This window comes from Micropterus salmoides, unplaced genomic scaffold (assembly GCF_014851395.1).
Source record: "Micropterus salmoides isolate LMB-PRFRI ecotype aquatic unplaced genomic scaffold, ASM1485139v1 Ms_hic_scaffold_2, whole genome shotgun sequence".
NCBI lineage: Eukaryota > Metazoa > Chordata > Actinopteri > Centrarchiformes > Centrarchidae > Micropterus > Micropterus salmoides.
In genome coordinates, this window is record NW_024041150.1 from 13,668,145 (window position 1) to 13,677,194 (window position 9,050).

At 39.7% G+C, this 9,050-nt stretch overlaps 1 long non-coding RNA gene across 1 annotated transcript in view; it reads left to right on the forward strand.

The window, feature by feature from the left end:
• Positions 1-893: 893 nt before the first annotated feature.
• The window catches only part of LOC119912215, a 16,639-nt gene continuing 8,482 nt past the window's right edge, over positions 894-9,050 (forward strand). The window contains exons 1-2 of the long non-coding RNA XR_005446095.1: positions 894-1,024; positions 2,282-2,341. This is a non-coding gene — a long non-coding RNA (uncharacterized LOC119912215). The remainder of the gene's footprint in view (positions 1,025-2,281; positions 2,342-9,050) is intronic.

A 9,050-nucleotide genomic window follows, 5' to 3' on the forward strand; every position in this document is an offset into this window, starting at 1 on the left:
CCATAGTTTAGTGTTAAGATTTATGTGAAGTATTATGTATTCCAATTACACCAAAAGAATTGAAACGATTTATTGCCTTGTGAAAAATAAACAAATTATTAATGAAACTATGTCATAAATATATACTTAAAACTAGTAGCATAGAAAACATGCACATTGTGGCATAGTTTGCGTTTCTGTCGCCTGCTTCTGTGATAAACCCATTGAATACTAAAGAAGACCGTGGTCTCTGTGTGAAGTGATTATTTTTTAGAAGAGTAAAAATGTGAGTTAAAAATTAGTTAATATATTTGTCTTTTTACCCTTTTTTCACTTGAGCCCCTGCCCACGAAAATGTCTGTGCACGTCCCGTACTCAAAAATGTGAGTTTATTTCTCTAGTGTCTCTTCCCTGGGTTTTGTTTTCTCTGCCGAACACATCCTGATGTACCCTGCTGAAGACAGTGCTGTGGCAGAGTGGTCCACCAGTTGTAAATTGGTTAAATGACTTCTGGGGTTTGAAAAAAAAGATCAATCAGGAACTTCAGTGCTATTGCCACACATTTCCATGGTTTAACCCCCCTCATGTCAAGTTTCGGCAGTCTCTGCAGGCTGAAGGACAGCTTCACCTCAGCACCACTCCTCACTCTATCAAACTATTTATTTCACTGTCATAACTTGTCACGCTGGTAAAACTTTCAACATTCCATTTTGGTGGAATACAGCAGTTCCTTCTTTGACAGGACAAAAGAAGGGTGTGTGCAATAATACGGAGCCAAAAACAATAACTTGAGTTTAGATTAGAAATTCTCTATCTGGTGATTTGTGTTTGTCACACATCAACATTCCTGAAGTATTTATAGTGTATGAGTCACATGGTTAGCCTCCAATCCAATATAAAGGCCTTAATAGATGTTGACCGTCACATGAGGTGACAGCTTTACAGTATCACCTATGAACTAGACAGAAGTGGAAGACACCAACATAGTTTTAAAACAAACAACTGATACAGATAGAGAAAGGGATATTATAACTTTTCATTTTGGGTAAGTACAGTTTTAAGAATTGTTTTTCTTTTTTACATGTATTCATTGTATATTGTATGTATGCATTTCTATTTCTTTGTAAATTATGTGTAATTCATGTATATTACCACATACCTAAAGTGATAATAAGTGATTGCCACATGAAGTCATTAGTATATTTTCAAAATATTATATATGTAAAAATACTGTATTTTTATATAATGCTTTAACAGTTAGATTTTATGATACTAGAGGTTCTCTGATATTGTAGTTTATTCCCTAATTACAAGTGCTACTTAAGTGTTTTCCCATCTCTATTATCATGGCACATCTGCCTTTGTTTTTATAGCTTGGTGGAATAAAGCACTGGTTTAGGTACAAACACACCAGCATCCTATAATTAAATTCAGATGAACAAAAGTATAATAATTTATGAAATATCAATATGTAATGTGAGTTTTTAGGTTTGTTGAAGATCAGTTTCCTCACTCAGCACACCTGCACGTTCAAGTACTCTGCTTTTTGAAGTAGTACATGTTGACGTGTATTCACGTATCAGTTCTAGCTAATTTGATGGAGAATTGGAATCTAAAGACTCAAGAAATTGAAGATGAAATATGGGAAGCAAAATATTTGACAGCAAGATAGACACAGGTGGAATTTGTCAGAAAGGGTTTCAGTTTAAGTACTAAATTCTGACAACTTTACATCGTTTCTTTTTGTTTTTGTATTGCATTATCTTTAGGAGACTGAAATTAGGTGTTGTGTTGGGAATTCTTTTCAACAAATACATAATTGCCACTCTACCTATTTACTAGAATTTGAAACAGTGCTGGTAATCTTTTGGTCCACAGTACAGCCACATTTTCTCAGTGTGGGTATTTTATTATGGTATTTTTTCAGAACTAGACATTAATGAAAATGTCATGTATACAATGTAATAAAACATAGATGAGTTTCATAGGAGTAAGAGTAGAATTTTATCAACGCTGTTTAAAAGTGTAAAATATATTTGGTGTCGAAATTGCATTTTCTTTTAAATAATCTACTTCATTTAAAATACAAATGGGAGAAAGAGAACAAACAAAATCATATACATGTTTGCATATTGTAAATATTATCCACTTGACATTTTGTAATACGCTGTATTCTCACAGAAATTCCAACATTAACATTATAGTGAAAGCAGATGTTATAGTAGCTAGCAACTGTAGCGCAAAAGGTTATCACGTGCTCTTTCTTTTTCTGAGTAAGTTACTGTATTGTTTGATTTTATAGATTCAAGTGAAGACAAGATGGGCACCAGATGGATCATATCAGTTGTCCTGATTCTAATGGGTAAGCTGAGTGATTTTAAACCCTTTCTCTCTTTCTACAAAATATTAAAAAAGGTGTGGGTGTAATGATAGCCAGCTAGGTTTTGCAGTGAGTAAGCCTCACTCCCTGACGCCATAAGAGATGACTTAACGTGATGCATGCAGAAGTGGATCCTGTGGGCTGGGGGCGGAGAGCGGACAGATTGATGAAATCAGGGCTCCAAAACTCAGTAAAGGACTGGCAAGCAGCGTCTTTGCAATTGGGCTGAGATCTGAGTACAAGCAAAAAACACAGGCAGTCAGTACAGTCAAAAAGCTGGATCAAAAAACTCCTACAATCTAGAAAATAGATTGGTACCAATGTGGGTTAAATTGACGATCTGGTGCTGACGGGAACATTGAGCCGTAGCTTTATTGAAGAGGTTGATAAAAGGGATGAGCTTCAGGTGTTGAACGCTGCAGAAGCTCAGCTGGAGCGCCCTGCCTATGACCACACGAACTCTCACACACACAGTAGCCCGACGATGACTGACAGGAACGATAAGGAAAGGGACAGAGGAAACACAAGGACTGAGGAGGTGCCAGATCACGGCACTGCTACCTGAAAAGAGTGTCCTGCCTTAAACAGTAACTTCATAATTTTGATCGTATGCTCCTCATCTAATAACTATCCATTCTATTAGTTTGTTGTATGCTGATAGATCTTTACATGATACAGACAGCCCTCCCTCAAATGTGAAACTAAGTCCTTGTCACCATCATCATTGTTACTGTGTGTGTGTATGTGTGCGCACGTGTGTGTGTGTGGGCGTGCACTCGGGAATACTAAAGAAGACCATGGTCTCTGTGTGAACTGATAATTCTGTAGAAATCTGTAGAGTATGAAACTGCGTGAGTGTAATGTTTTAATATATGTAACGTTTTGTTAAAAAAACGTTTTTTAGTAATCAATTGAGAGGACACTTTTTTCACTTGAACCCCTCTCCCACAAAATGTTTGTGCACGCCTCTGTCAACGTCCAAATCTTGTTGGCAGCGTATTGACTGCATTTGTAAGTAACTTTAAAGTTTCATTGTTGTATTTCTCTAATTAGTCTATTGGACTCTTCTATTATTTGTAAAAGGATTGAGAGGTAAAGGTGCAACTGCAGATTGCGGCTGGGGAAGAGAGTTAATAATACAAGACAAATTAAAGCTGCAAGCAGCGTTGGGCGGGCCCTCGCACTTGTAGCGCGTCCGCGCGTGAACCGGCCGAGTTGCATATTCTGGAGCTCAGCCGGTGCGGCTGTGAATTTCCTACGCGGTTCCGACGCCGCATGAAGGTGCTATATGTCACTTCCTGTGTCCCCTATGTGGAGCTACATAGCACTTGCCGCTATGAATATAAATCGGTATTGGCGTGCAGATGTCTGCGGGGTGGGAGAGTTATCAAGCACGTAAAGTTTGTTTCAGATGTGAACATGTACACTGAACAATAATGTACACAAACAATAAAATAAATTCCTTTTATATTTCCCTGCCTTGTTGTTTATGTGTACATACAGAGGAAGAATGTGAGAACAGCACACATTTCATCGTTACTGTGTGTTAGAGCATGGGAGAACAGTGGATACTTTTAATACAGCCCACACCCCTAATACTGTGTAACTATAACAAGTAGAGAACAGAAGAAAAAGATGTTCTTTCTTTACAACTGTCTGCATAGCTTATTCATATTGTCTAATGAATGAAAATAAATAGGCCTACTAGGATCCTCTCTACTTTGACATTTAAGATTAGCTTGTTTGATCCACCTTCATACACATGTGACATTACTGTACAACTTGAGAAAGGTGAGTTGTTTTCTGCTCCAGCCTGCCTAAAAGAAAAGCGTTTTTGGGATTAAATGGACTTTATTAGCTGCTGCAGTGCAGGATGAACTCAGAATAGACCCATTTCTCCCCTTATTATTCTAAATCATGCAACGAAGAAGAAGAAATGCATAATAAATCCTGGGACAAAATCTGTAGTCAAATACTGTACAGCATGTAGTCTAATGAACAAGACTTGTGTTATAGCTTACTTGGGCAGTGAAATGTTTAATTTTTTTAATTCATGTGGTCATAGTTGTCCACAACTCAAATCAGAATATAAGAAGAAATGTTTTATACCACCTCAAGAAGGCTTCCTATCAGAAAGGTAGGAAGGTATTTCAAATGTACAACTGCAGTACTTAAATCTAAGTAAAGTAATTTCCCTGACATTTTGTGTTACTTTACTTTTAATAGACCCATGTAAGAGGTTTTATACTTCCTGTGAGTATAATCCAATCAATCTTATTTTCATACTGTATGTCCGTTGTGTAATTTGATAAATTGTGTTGTATGTCGTGCTCGCATCTCAGAGAAGACTCTGACTGCAACATGCATCTTTGTAAAGAGAGAAACAGACAGAAAAAGTCTCTAACTCTGCCTGTCAGCTCGCTCTGCTCCGTTAAAACTGAATTTACCATACAGAATTGAATATGAGTGCACTCCAGATTTAGCTGCAGCCAGCTGACCGTGTGCTTCTCCCTATACCGCAGTTCTGTGTCCATGCATGCAGCAAACTGAAAGCACTGTCTGTCGGAGCGTCTACGTGAAAAGAGAAGGAAGACATTGCTGGTAGTATTGTCTTCAGAGTTGTTAAACACCTCAGCGCACTGAAGGAAGTCATCTGACTGTGTGAGGGGCAAGATCGTTGATGTCTGCAGGCAGAGTAGGAGCTCTCCTGTCTGACTGGTCCACCAATAGCAGAGAAGATGACCCCTTGAGACACAGCCCCTCCTCATTTGCATAATGAGGCAGAAATGCATACAAAAATTTAAAAAGACAGGCAGAAATAAATACCATGGGTGAAAATAAATAAGGTAAATAAATACAAAGGAAGAATAAAACAGACAAAAATATTAAAACACACACATAAATAAATACATTTAAAAAATTAGTAATAAATAAAGTTGAATAAACAAATAAGGTAATTATAACAAAGGTGAATAAGTAAAGGCACTAATTAAAATATATACATTTATGTCTCCTTGTATAATTTAATTACTACCTACATTTATTTATTTACTTTATTTTTTGTGTATTTAATTGGATGCTTATTTATTTATTGAGCATTTATTTATTTCTGTATTTATTTCTGACTGTGTCAGGATCGGTCCTCCATAGCGGGATAGGAGAGTTATCAAGCACGTAAAGTTTGGTTAAGATGTGAGCATGTACACTGAAGTTACAACAACTTCCTGTGTCATGGCGAAGACTTGATCTCTGACGCCACGCCACGGACACACCCATTGACGAAAACTCGCAAATAGCACAACTTTTCATCTTCAATGCCTTTAGAAGGCACAGCACAAATTTGAAGTCGGTCGGACTAAATCCCTAGGAGGAGTTCGTTAAAGTACGAAGTGTGTAAATCATCCAAAATTTGACGTAAAATTCAAAATGGCCGACTTCCTGTTGATTTTAGGGCATCGCTCCAAGAGGCTTTTTGTGCGTCTGGACAAGATACACGTACCACAGAAAATTCGTGCACGTAGGTGAAACGTGCGGCGGGGCTGCTTTGTTAAAGGTCACTTCCTGTTGCCAGCAGGTGGCGCTATGACTGTGGGTGAATGTCAGCATGTACATGTGTTCAGGGCGGGACTCTCATCCTACATGTACAGTTTGGTGCAGATGTGAGCATGTACACTGAAGTTACAACAACTTCCGTGTCATGGCGAAGAGTTGATCTTGACGCCACGCCACGGACACGCCCATTGACGAAAACTTGCAAATAGCACAACTTTTCATCTTCAATGCCTTTAGAAGGCACAGCACAAATTTGAGGTCGGTCGGACTAAATCCCTAGGAGGAGTTCGTTAAAGTACGAAGTGTGTAAATCATCCAAAATTTGACGTAAAATTCAAAATGGCCGACTTCCTGTTGATTTTAGGGCATTGCTCCAAGAGGCTTTTTTGTGCGTCTGGACAAGATACACGTACCACAGAAAATTCGTGCACGTAGGTAAAACGTGCGGTGGGGGCTGCTTCGTTAAAAGTCACTTCCTGTTGCCAGCAGGTGGCGCTATGACTGTGGGTGAATGTCAGCATGTACATGTGTTCAGGGCGGGACTCTCATCCTACATGTACAGTTGGTCCAGATGTGAGCATGTACACTGAAGTTACGACAACTTCCGTGTCATGGCGAAGAGCTGATCTTTGACGCCACGCCACGGACACGCCCATTGACGAAAACTTGCAAATAGCACAACTTTTCATCTTCAATGCCTTTAGAAGGCACAGCACAAATTTGAGGTCGGTCGGACTAAATCCTAGGAGGAGTTCGTTAAAGTACGAAGTGTGTAAATCATCCAAAATTTGACGTAAAATTCAAAATGGCCGACTTCCTGTTGATTTTAGGCTATGGCTCCAAGAGGCTTTTTTGTGCGTCTGGACAAGATACACGTACCACAGAAAATTCGTGCACGTAGGTGAAACGTGCGGCGGGGGCTGCTTCGTTAAAAGTCACTTTCTGTTGCCAGCAGGTGGCGCTATGACTGTGGGTGAATGTCGGCATGTACATGTGTTCAGGGCGGGACTCTCATCCTACATGTACAGTTTGGTCCAGATGTGAGCATGTACACTGAAGTTACAACAACTTCCTGTTTCATTGCGAATCATCGACGCCACGGACACGCCCATTGACGAAAACTCGCAAATAGCACAACTTTTCATCGTCAATGCCTTTAGAAGGCACAGCAGAAATTTGACGTCGATCCGACTAAATCCCTAGGAGGAGTTCGTTAAAGTACGAAGTGTGTAAATCATCCAAAAATGGCCATAAAATTCAAAATGGCCGACTTCCTGTTGACTTTAGGCTATGGGTTCTTGAGGCTTTTTGTGCGTCTTGATAATACATGTCCCCAGAAAATTTCGTACATGTAGGTTGAACGTGAACGAGGGGCTAATCATTTCCAATTTTCAAGGTGGCGCTAGCGAGTCATTTTGCCACGCCCATGTGCGAAACTTGTAGAATACGAAATTTTTCACCGGTTCTGACATGTTTGCAAATTTTGGTGAGTTTTTCGAGTATGTTTAGGCCATGTCATTTGGGCCTACTTTGCAGAAAAAAAAAAAAAAAAAGAAAAATTAAAGCTGCAAGCAGCGTTGGGCGGGCCCTCGCACTTGTAGCGCGTCCCGCGTGAGCCGGCCGAGTTGCACATTCTGGAGCTCTGCCGGTGCGGCTGTGATTCCTACGCGGTTCCGACGCCGCATGAAGGTGCTATATGTCACTTCCTGTGTCCCCTATGTGGAGCTACATAGCACTTGCCGCTATGAATATAAATCGGTATTGACGTGTAGATGTCTGCGTGGTGGGAGAGTTATCAAGCACGTAAAGTTTGTTTCAGATGTGGCATGTACACTGAACAATAATGTACCCAAACAATAATAAATTCCTTTTATATTTCCCTGCCTTGTTGTTTATGTGTACATACAGAGGAGAATGTGAGAACAGCACACATTTCATCGTTACTGTGTGTTAGAGCAGTGAGAACAGTGGATACTTTTAATACAGCCCACACCCCTAATACTGTGTAACTATAACAAGTAGAGAACAGAAGAAAAAGATGTTCTTTCTTTACAACTGTCTGCATAGCTTATTCATATTGTGTAATGAATGAAAATAAATAGGCCTACTAGGCCCTCTCTACTTTGACATTTAAGATTAGCTGGTTTTTGATCCACCTTCATACACATGTGACATTACTGTACAACTTGAGAAAGGTGAGTTGTTTTCTGCTCCAGCCTGCCTAAAAGAAAGCGTTTTGGGATTAAATGGACTTTAATAGCTGCTGCAGTGCAGGATGAACTCAGAACAGACCCATTTCTCACCTTATTATTCTAAATCATGCAACGAAGAAGAAGAAATGCATAATAATCCTGGGACAAAATCTGTCCACAGCATGTAGTCTGATGAACAAGACTTGTGTTATAGCTGACTTGGGCAGTGACATGTTTAATTTTTTTAATTCATGTGGTCATAGTTGTCCACAACTCAAATCAGAATATAAGAAAAATGTTTTATACCACCTCAAGAAGGCTTCCTATCAGAAAGTTAGGAAGGTATTTCAAATGTACAACTGCAGTACTTAATTAAGTAAGTAATTTCCCTGACATTACTGTGTTACGCATGTAACAGGTTTTATACTTCCTGTGAGTATAATCCAATCAATCTTATTTTCATACTGTATATCCGTTGTGTAATTTGATAATTGTGTTGTATGTGGTGCTCGCATCGGGTACAACTGACACTTCATTGCCCTCTTCAGAGAAGACTCTGACTGCAACATGCGTCTTTGTAAAGAGAGAACGGACAGAAAAAGTCTCTAACTCTGCCTGTCAGCTCGCTCTGCTCCGTTAAAACTGAATTTACCATACAGAATTGAATACAGTGCACTCCAGATTTAGCTGCAGCTAGCTGACCGTGTGCTTCCCTATACCGCAGTTCTGTGTCCATGCATGCAGCAAACTGAAAGCACCGTCTGTCGGAGCGTCTACGTGAAAAGAGAAGGAAGACATTGCTGGTAGTATTGTCTTCAGAGTTGTTAAACACCTCAGCGCACTGAAGGAAGCCATCTGACTGTGTGAGGGCAAGATCGTTGATGTCTGCAGGCAGAGTAGGAGCTCTCCTGTCTGACTGGTCCACCAATAGCAGAGAAGATGACCCC